At 40.4% G+C, this 11,269-nt stretch overlaps 1 long non-coding RNA gene across 1 annotated transcript; it reads left to right on the forward strand.

Moving 5' to 3' along the window:
- The first annotated feature begins 2,486 nt into the window (after window positions 1-2,486).
- On the forward strand, window positions 2,487-10,950 carry LOC135176479 (uncharacterized). Its single transcript, XR_010302674.1, has 3 exons — window positions 2,487-2,562; window positions 3,867-4,018; window positions 10,636-10,950. It is a non-coding gene; the product is annotated as an uncharacterized LOC135176479 (long non-coding RNA).
- Window positions 10,951-11,269: the final 319 nt, after the last annotated feature.

Raw genomic sequence — 11,269 nt, forward strand, 5'->3', positions numbered from 1 at the left:
CGGAAGAGCAGAAGACAGAGAAACGAAACAATTTCCCCAGTAAGACCCACTAGAAGATGGGAGGAGAGTCATACATATTTGTGCCTACTTAGAGTCCACCCACTCCTTCCTTCTCTGGGCCCACCCTTCCGTCCTCTGCACTGTCCCCAGGGGCACAGAGGCTCTGCCCTAGCTGAATGGAGTGGCAGCATTATTGGGGGGTGGCAAAGAACCCTTCTTCCCTGCAAGGCCTGTTATAGGAGGAGAAAGGTGTTGAGGCTGTGGGGAGCAGTTCTACAGTCCTTCTCCAGCCAGGAAAAGGACCCTCTGTGAATAGAGAAGTGACAAAAAGAGCTTCCCTCCTAACCTACTTGCGTGGTATGTATTTGGCCAGTCTAGGTAGCCTCCTGTGCCTGAGGTTTCCCAGTTGGAGCTATCAATTATCTAACATACCTCATGTTGCTAATTCGGGTCATTAGCAGGACAAAATTACCTGCATAGTCAGTGGAAGTTAATACTCCTGCTAGTATAGAGGTTAACTTTCTCATGGGAACCTACAGAGGTGGCATCAACCTCTGAGACCACTCTAACAGTGCCTTTTGCTTGCTGACCTGGCATGAAGGCAGCTCCTCTGTGCTCAGCAAAGCCAGTCAGCGGAGGCCTCTGAGATTGTGGCATCAGCACTTTATTCACATGAGAGACCTGACGCCTTTGATTCAGTACTTCTGTCTTTCCAGCATGATGGCAGCAAAGCAAAGGTCTCTGTGATCTCACTGTCTCAGCAGCTTTCGCATATGAGATTGGTGCACTGACAGTCATCCCCTCTGGCATCTATTTACTCAGTGGAAAGGGAGCAAAGAGGCACAGACTCACCCAGAGGTTTTGCCAGCCCTTCATACTGCACTGTTTGTTGCACCAGGTTTTAGAGATCATTTTCAGCCTTGATTCTTGCTGTTGCATGATAGACAGTCTGAACTTCCATAAGAAAAACAATAGTCCAAAGACCCTGTAACTGTCAAAGACAAGTAAGAAAATGTGCAGCTAGAAGACTGAAAGAATCAGAACACAAACGAGAACCTATGTGATGTGCAGCACAAACATGATTTTCTCAGTTTTCTGACTTCTCTGGAGCAGGGGAACCCATAGTTCTAATGTTGTCAGCAGAGATGGTGGAGGTTGAGCTTTGAAGTCCTCTAACTTGCTGAAGGTGCTGCTGTTCACAAGTGTGGTTCTCAGGGTTGCCCTGGCCACAGCTTTAATGGGACAATGGTGTGGGTGGAGGCACCCAAAAAAAACATAAACCAAGGGCAGGAAGAACTCTCCTAACTCATCAGATTTAGTCTTCTGTTCTCATGGGCATCATGGTCTCCTTATATAGATCATTGGAGAGGATGAAATGAGCTGCACTGAAGCCATATAGCTTCTTTTTTCCACTCCTCATCTCCTTTCATTGCCCACACAACTTCTGCTGCTGGTGGCACACTTACTGGTTGATGGGTGAGCATGTTGGCTGGCCAATATATTATATATGTAACTGCCTTTTAGATAGGGCAAGTGAAACATAACCCCCCCAAACCTCTATCTACCCACTTAATAGAGCAAACCATAAGATTAAATGCCCTGACTAGGAGAAGATTTTCAAAAGTACTTGATTTTGACCTAACTGCATTCACTGAATTTCAGGATATAATAAACATTCAGATTTGTTCAAATTTTAAAGCAAATATGTTTAGTGCAGTAGAGTAATGTTTCCTTTGCTTTTCTAATTAAATATTGGGAGACACTGCTCCCCACATGCCTTGATCTTGTAAATGCTGTTTATGCTATAATGTACTGCTACCCAGCTGGAAGGTCCAAGAAATAGATGTCATTTTAGACTGAAATAAATGAAATAAAACACCATGGTTTTGTTTCATGGTGAGATTCAGTGTGGTCCTCTGATATGGCATAAAGCATCAAAAAGCATTGTAGATTGAAATCTGCAGCTCTAATTTCTGCTGCATTTTTTTTGTATCAGATATTACTTAATCAGACCTAGAACTAGGGTAAAAAAAACTTTGCAAGGTGTGCAGAGTGATGGGAATGACAGTCTTTGCATTTGAAATTTGTCATGTGTGATAAAAGATGCTGAAGACTTCTTTTGATCTTGTAAATCAGAGTGGAAACAAACATTTAAAATTAGAGAGGTGTAACAGTAACACTTTGTAGTGACATTTGCAATGTCACAGCCATGGACCCCAGAAAACAAAATTGCTAAATATAAGGTGCAGGCGATGTATGAGCATCTAATACTCTCCTCACATCCCAGTGCAAAGAAAGGAAAACCTAAGCTTAATAAAGTCACAAACCCCATGATTTCTTAGAAATCACAGCCTGAATTCTGCCTCAGGAAATGACAAGCCTACTACTCAACTACCATGAACAAAAATAAGGAGCACCTGTTGTCTCTTTGTTCTTAATTTACTTCCTCTGGCCCTCTTTGTTCCACTGCCTTCCTTTTGGAGCTCTGGGAGGTTTCTGTTAGGTCCTTCTTGTCTTTTAGCATTTCTGATGAACTGACTGGATAAGTGTATACAGTTGAAAGTAATTGCTTCAGCTTGCTCTCTTTTTTCTTTATTGTTCCGTTGTTATCTATCACAGCAGATAATTACTGGAGGATACCTGCTTCTGTAGACTGTTGGTCTGACCCAATACAGCCTTTTTTGTGTTCCCCAGTTATTACCATCTTACGAGAGTATGAAGTCTAATAACTTGGTCAGATTTAACTGTTTTGTGTATCTTATCCTCTTGCAGTGGTAGATATATTCCTCAGGAGATTCTCTCCCCTTTATACTGACTCAAGTTAAAAAAAAAACCCAAACCATGTAGGTTCTCTGTAATTTTTGTAGCAGAATGCTGAAAGTTCCATGTCTTCAGTCCTATGACTGTGTTTCAGCTGATGACACATTGGATTCTTCTCCCCTTGAAAAATCTGTTGGAAGTTATGAAATAAAAAGGGGAAAGTTCTATCCATGGCTCATCAGATTTTATTTTTTTTTGGTAAACTAATTAATCAAATTTAGAATGTGTAACACTTCCTGTTATGGTACCACTGGCTTAAGAAAAATGGAACTAGCATGTATCGACTGGTCCCTTCTAGCTGCAGAAAGATTCACCTGATTTTGGTGCCTTTATTTTTTTCCCCCAAAAGAGAGCATCCACACATCCTAGTGGTATTCTTGAAGGTCATTTGAAAATTGCTATAGTTGTGTGAAACTATATATCCTCTAGGCAACAAAAACAAAAGCCTCTATATGTGCTAAATATTGTTTCATTCAGGAAGTTATTCTTATGTGTATGTTTCCACAACTATTATCAGTAGAGTTGAAGGGTAGCAGTGATATCCACAAGTTGTCCTGTTTCCTTCCCGTCCTATCAAAGATTGAAAGGACTAAGGTGAAGATATTGGGGAAATGCCTGTAGCTATGACATAAATTGCTTTCCAGAAAAGATTTAAGGAAGTTGCCTTTAGTACACAGTTTATGGTGTGGAGATGTTCCTGCCTAAAACTGTGATTGTATTGGGTCTTCTAAGCGTTCCCCAGGTCTGGCATTATGATATATTCAGTGGGTTATGTTCTGCTCTTGGTGATGGTCATGGAAGCACTAAAGTCCTGCATTGTTTCTAGGTTGTTTATTCTGAATTTGTGTTAATGCATCTGAAATCAGGCTGTAGCAAATTTCTGCCAAAAAAAATTGGTACTGCCAACTCCAAAAAAATTCAGAGGATGAAATCCACACAGGGGATTGTTACAGTTACAGTGTTTGTTTCACACTTTATTTTATAAAGCTCTGTGATTAATATAGATTTTTTATTATTATTGTGACTTTTTCCATGATGTTTGCTAGTGCCTGTGCCTGCAGTGGGAAGCTTAAAGAAAGAGAGCATCTGCTAAACCCTGTGGCACTGGAGAGATGTTGAAGCCTTCGTTTCCAGCTCTTGTTCTTCTCTGGGAAAAGCCTTTCTGACACACGTCACTACCAATGGAAATCCATGCCTGGTGAGTGATTTTAACATCACTCAGCTCCCTTTTATGGCTTTATTTTGTCTGAAAGTCGCAGGTCAGTTTCATGCATGTCCTGGTATAGGAACTGAGAGGAAGCATTTAGCATGGCAGTTGTTTGGAAAAGGCTGTCTAGCATTAAAATCAGACATCCAGATGCTTCCTTGATTAGAATCTCCAGACTGGTGTTCCCCTGGAGTTTCGGAAGTGGTGAAGAACTAATCTGGTGTTTACCCATGACACAGGTTACCCTTCTTCTCCAAATAGCTTCTGTTCTGTCCTTGTCGCTGCTTCCACCTCAGGGATTCTGCTGAGGCACAAAAAGAATGACCACAGAGATTCATGTCTGCCATGAGCCCTTCTAAAGGAGCTGAACAAAGAGACCCTGAAGCAGTGCTTTGCCAGGGGCCACGAGTCTATTGCATGGCAGTGTCTCTGTCCTATTTGGCTGCCATTGCATTGTTCTGTTGCATTGTCCTTTCAGTCAAAATACCAGATTCTGACAAGTCTCTTGACTTCTTGGCTCAATAAAACGGCTTCTCTGTTAGTGGTTAGAAATGCTCATAAGGAGGGAGAAATCCAAACACAAGCAAGCCTTTTCATAGCATCATCCAGACAACTGTTGAGTCCAGATATCTGAGCTATGTTGAGTCAGGCACTAGTGATTGCGCTGGGGAAGGCATGCCTACTAAGGGTACCTGCCAGGGAAATGAAATCTGCTCCTACTGTTAGGGGAAAGAGATGGATTGCACATTTTAAATTTAGATGCCTCAGTTCTGGACAAGTCATTCTTGTATGTTATAGTTCTCTAAAATGAGCAGTAGACACTGGCAAATTCTAGAGAAAAGGAACCTGGCTTATGTGGAGCTTGCTGAAGGAAGAGTTTGGACCTTTTTAAAAATTAAGACTATATTAGAAATAATTATTAGATGGAAATTTTTGGGAGGGAAATCAGAATTTAGTATGTTCTAGATTGATATAAAGTCTCCAAAAAGAAAAGAAATACTTACAAGCACCTTTATTAATATTTAGGACAGGTGAAACAAGTCAGTACACCCCGAATCAGACTTGATGGACCCAGTTGCTTTGTGCTTATCATTTTTTGCTACCTCTCCGATGTCACCTCAAAGGCCTGTGTTGACTTTGCAGCCTTCATGGTTTCAAGGGCAGAGGCCCTTTCTTTACCCGTTGTAACATAGGCTACAAACTTACAAAACAAAAATACAGAACAGCCAACTGGCAACTGTGTTTTGAAGATGTGAAGTTTGAATATTCATTACTCTGCTGTGCCTTCATTCATGTCAATGCAAAGTGGTGTAAAAGCAAGTCACAAGTGCAGGGCCAGAAACTGTACTAAATTGGGTGTTAATTGGGTTTGTTTACTAGTCTACACAGTGTCTTAAAGCATTGCTTTCTCTATAAGATTCAAAGGGGCACTAGAGACTGCAATTATATTTTTGCATGGCTTCATTCAGGCTCTGAAGCAATGACAAAGATTTTTCTGCTCTTACACGATGTGTGTTTTTTAAAGTGGAATAAAATACCTCCTCCTCCTTCAATAACATTGCAGTTGGGCTTTTTCCTCAGCTGTGAGTGGTATAACTTAACAACAGGCATGTGGGGCTATGCACACTGTTCTTGATTTGCTAGGGATGACAATATAGCGGCTCCCTCCTGTATCCTGTGACTAGCAATACCCTTGTAATGAGTGAGGAGCTCCACCACAGACAGGATGGGATAAAGAGCAGCCAACAACACGCACCCTCAAGAACGTGCTGTTAAAGTCTGCCAGGTTTGTATGCGTGTCTAAATCCTGTCTTGTTTCTTTCCTGAGCTGGCTACACTTATTTGCTCTCACCAGACTTGGAGGTTACCTCTGTTAGCGGAGTGCACAGCCCCATGGGTGCTGACCCTTTGTGCTCTGCTGTTCTCTATCTGTGCAGTCGAGCAGGCACTGGTGTGGCTACACAGCTGTTCATTTGCCTAACTCACTGAGAAATACTTGGGGGTGTTTCTTAATATTCTTCATGTTGGTCATAATTGTTTTATTAATTAATGCAGTGGTGGGAATCAAGGATCAGAGGTTTTGTTTTTCTGTCTTCCGCTAACTTGCATTTTGCTTCAGGTAAGTGATCCAAGCTCTCTCTACATCCTCATTCCTGTAAAACAGGAGTGATAATGCCCACCAAGGAGCTGTTTGTGAGCTTTGCTGAGCTCTTTAGCATCCTCAGCAGGAGGCAATATAGAAGCATAGGACCAAGGTACTATTTGAGAACAATCCACTTTTAAACCATTGCAAAAAACCTTCTGCTAGCTGCACAATAGCTCACAGTCCCCTCCTGATGGTTCCAGTGTTGCTTTAAGTTGCAAATCTGATTTTACAGGTTAGTTGAAATTCAGTGACACACCGTGTTCAGAATGATTTGCAGGAATGATGTGGTCAGCCTTTTCCTGGCTATCTGGCTGGAGGCGGTAGAAGCATGTCTAACTTGTGCTCTGACACAGTCGTTTTTGTGTCCCTTCCTGAGTCATGGCCTTCCAGGGTCAGAACAAGCTTGGTACCTCAGCCCTGTGCTTTTCATAAGCTGATTAAAAGGGAGGACTCAGCTGAGGTCTTATGTGATCCCCAGGTGAACTGGAAGATGAATGGGATATATAAGTTTGTGAAAGCCACACAGTCAAGGAACTTTTCTGGAATAGTGGCAGACTTCACTTAACACCTTGGAGACATAGTAAAGTAAGTTAAACAGAGTATCAAGAATGTCTCACATAGTTTTCTCTACTCTTGGGGACCCTGCTCCTGGATAACAAGATAATGTAAGCTAAGTACTTGAGTCAGCATTCCTGGCTGCTCAAGTAAAAATCCAATAGTGACCTCTATGCAGAGCAGTATTTCCATCACAAAAGGTGCAAAAAGCATTAAATTGTCTTTTTTTTGTTGCTGAAGTATTGTATGTTTTCAGATACTTTGTTGTTGTTGTTGTGTGTAAGTATATATCCCAACAGCAATGGGCAGGCTTGCATCATAAAGTAATGCACCATTAAACATATGTAAAAGAGGAGAAAAAAAAAAAAAAAAGCAAGCAGTTTCTGAAACTGAAATTGGTATGAATGAGTTTAATTGCCCTAATCCAAATAATATCTATCCTTAGTAAAATAAGAGATAATGCTAAGAAGGTGATTATTTCCCCACCCCTAAAAAACTAAACCAAACCACATCAAATAACAACAACAAAGATGTTTAGGTGCCTGTTTGTGTGATGGTCACTAGCTACAATAATGGGGGCTAGAAAGAAAAAGTGCCATGTTTGATTTAAAAAAACAAAAGAAAGCCTGCTGCAGATACCATCCCCACTAAAGCAGTTCCTGAGTAGTGCTGGTTGGTTTTTGGTAGTTAAGTGTGTCCATTAGCGTGCAGGGGGAACGGCTAAAGGCATGCAATTACATAGTTCAGGGGCTAACCTTCTGTGATGGGACTAATGTGGTGCTTGACCAAGATTTAATTTGCTTCGAGTTCTCTTCAGGTTTGTGTGTTTTCCTGTTTTGTTTGGGTTTGTTCTTTTTTTTTTAAGTACTAAATGATGGCTCTTATCTCAACAGTTGGTAAGTTTTCACTGAAGTTTAAAGAAATTACACTTAACAGATCAATGTCCAGAGAATCCTGGAACTTTTCAAGTAGGCATCCAAAACAAACCCTTCTGCCGTTCTTGCCTTTACCAGAGTAAGTCTGTAACAACATTAACAAAGACACTGCTCAGGAAGTGTAGACAAGCACAACCCACTGAGCGTACTTGGTTTTGGAATATGCTTCTACAATGTGCTGAATGGTTCTCTAAAACCACTGTAATTGCATGGTCCCAGATGCCTATTACAAAGAAAATGGGCAAAAATCATCATCTGTCAGGAGATCCTGCCTTGTCTCCCTAAGCATGTGAACCTCACTCAAACTTACAAAAGCATAAGATGTTCCTGTTTCTTTGGTGTGATATAATTAGGTTAGGCTTTAGTCCTGAATGAAGATATTGGAGAGCCAGGTTATATCACAGCTCAGTTGTTTGCATTACTCTTTTGCTTTCTTGATGATTTACTGTCTTGATTAGGAAACTGAGCATCTAGACCAATAGAAGTGTGTGGAGAGATGAATCACTAGAATAAGTGAAGATTTTTTTCAAAGAACTGTACAAAAGGAACAAATTTTCTGTCTTTTTTTTTTTTTTTTTAAAGCAGTTTATTCAGCTGTAAAGATTTTGGAGTTGCTGTTCAATTAGCTGTTTAGAATTGCACACTTTGCATAATTGCTGTTTGACTGCACTCTGAAAAAAAAAAAAAGGAAGTTCAGTCTATTTGTTACTCAATTGAAGCAATCTAAAAGGTGAATCATATTTTCCAATTTCTCTTAATTATCTTGAAGGTTTGAGATAACTGATTCTTCCAGGGAAAGACACTGACTTCTGCCCAGTCAGTTGTTATTATTTCAGTCTTGTACAGGGTCTTATCTTTAATGTAGAATTTTCCATAGGTAAAAGTCAATGTATTCCAAGATACTGGGACACGAATAGTTTGACTTGACAGGGGTAGAAGCAGTAATCTACTCTGCAGTGCTAAACACAAAAAAAATGAAAAGCAAAATTGATACATGATTACATATAGGAGGTTATTCATATCCATATTGTCTCATACATATACACACACATAAGTGTATGTCTATTTACACACATTAAAGCATCTTTAAAATGTTTTGTACTGGCTACCTTTCACACTGTGGTAGGATCTGAGCATGCTTGTCAAAGTTCTTGTTCTTGAACAGAAAAGGAATGACACTCTTCTCAAAAGTTTGTGACTGATGGCATAGCTAGTTTTCTATTGTCAGCATTTCTCCTACATTTTCAGAGGCTCTGAGATTTGCACTTAAGATTAGCAGGACAGATCTTGCAGTCCATTCTGCAATCCTCTGTTAGATAATATTGGAAAGAAGAACCTTCATAACTGCAAATGCTCAGCAAAAGAAGTTGAGATGTGAGATAGGTATTTCCAAGAGACATTCTAGCAGAACCCTTCTTCCACCCTTGCACACAGTCCCTTCCCATGCCTTCCTCTCCTCCCCATTTTTCTTTGTCCTTGCAGACCCATTCACTGGTTCCTGCTTGTCCCTTTCCTCCTTTCAGGTAGGCAGCAAGAGTGGGATTTGGGCCTGACTGCCCTCTACTTTCCTCTCATCAGGATTTAGGGTATTGGACTGAAGGGAGACATAGGGATGACAATAGGGCACCAACACTTCCAAGTAGGTGCTCATAAAGTTTGCAGCAGTATTCCTGAATTCCTGTTTTGACTGTTGTCTATAGATATTGATGAAAAGCTCCTTTCATGACAAAGACAGGAAGCTTTTAACGTGAAAACGGTCAAACTGTTGTCACAATTCAAAGCAACTATGAGTCCTGGAAAGAAACACACTATAAACATTCCCAGGAGAGCTCCTTGAGACTTGTTATGCAGAGCAAAGTTGGCACAGTGTCCCATTTGCACCAGAAAAGCAACTGTTCGCTTTTTTTCTGTTTGTCATTTTTAAGTGACATTGTATTTGATTTCAAAAATCAGTTGCTGACGCACAAGACTTCTCTGTCCACTGATTCACATCAGATGGACACTCTTCCTGCACTCACAAGTGTCTGCTCAGGAGGCCTGGTTTTGCAATTGAAAAATCAATAATTCATTCATAGCCAAGATAAAGAGCTCAAGCCCATTACGAGATTACCACCACCGTGAAGGCTCTGAGTTGTGTTCACACTAAAAGAGGAGGAGACTGAGAATGTTTGCTACTTGTAGTTTGTTCTACCACCTATTTTTGTTTTTTCTAAGGTGCCTATCACTAGGCTATCTAAGCAACAATAAACGAGTCACTCAAGTGTTATACTAAATACTGCCTTCAAGATAGCATAGTATATTGAAAATGAAGCTTCTTTTGATGATGATAAAAATTGTTTGGTCAATAATTTCTACTGTAATTCCCAAGTGAAAAGGCAGCCCTTGAGTTCATGAAGAGAAGTAGTATCATCCATTGTTATCCAATAACATCTTGCTCCTGAAAAATACAAATTGCAGTTTGATTACAGTAGTTGATCTGCAAGAGGTACCTTTGAGGGGAAGGAATGCACAAAAGGTCAGAATAAAATTCAGAACCATGTAAAATTAAAGGAAAAGCAGCCAGTTTTGAATTGGATTGCAAAAAAAGCAACTTGCCATATTTGCAATCTGTTGTAGAAACAATGGAAAAGGGTAAAAACTGGCAAACATCTGTGCATTTCACAGTTAATTGTTAAAGTTTTTATCAGTTGCTACCACCATGGTAGTTACTGTCTCTTCAATCATAGCAAGCCCGTAGTTATCTATACTGTTTAGTTCCTTGCCTGTCTGCGTGGCTGAGGCTACTAGAAAAGTAATCATTGTAGCTCCTGCTATGGTACATTTATTGAATGCATGAAAGACCATGGTTTTAGGCCTGGTATTTTCTGCAGCCTGTTATGCTGGCTGCATAGTCATCAGCAATTGTTGTGCTGCATTTCTATTTACAGCGTCTTCAGAGTCCAATCTGATTCTTCTTTTCTTCTTCCTCTCAGACACAGTTTATGGCTGTGGCTGATCGACTACTGACGTGGCTGTGCTTTAATCCAGCCTTCTGAAACGATCCCATCAAAGAAGATCACTGAAAAGATGTCGTTTTGGTTTTACTTTCAATAAATTGATATTTCACAGACCAAGAGCACTGTGTAGCTCTGCTTTGGTTTGCTCAGCACAGTTGAGCAAACGACTTCTTCAACTCCGCTCAGATTATAGCTTGCTGCATGGCTCATTGTAAAGCTTAGACCCAACTAGCAACGTGTGGAGTCAAAAAGGGTTCAGAACGCTGATATTACCACTTTTTATGTGTCAAGGAACACTGTCACATTAATTTAATCAATCATGTTTTCTCTGTTGCTTCACAAACTTTCAACAGAAGCAGTAGTTTTGAAACTCTTCAACAATGGATAGCATTTGATCACTTTTTAATACACAGCAGTTGCTTCTCTCCTGACTTGTTACACAGTCTGAGTTTCTCAAGAAAACTCAAACAGGGAAAAGTTAACAACATTCCTTTCTTTATGTTACAACAGGTCGTAGTGTCCTGAGTCACAGTATCACAGTATCACCAAGGTTGGAAGAGACCTCACAGATCATCAAGTCCAACCCTTTACCACAGAGCTCAAGGCTAGA

The sequence above is a fragment of the Pogoniulus pusillus genome, chromosome 6 (assembly GCF_015220805.1).
Source record: "Pogoniulus pusillus isolate bPogPus1 chromosome 6, bPogPus1.pri, whole genome shotgun sequence".
Taxonomy (NCBI): Eukaryota; Metazoa; Chordata; class Aves; order Piciformes; family Lybiidae; genus Pogoniulus; species Pogoniulus pusillus.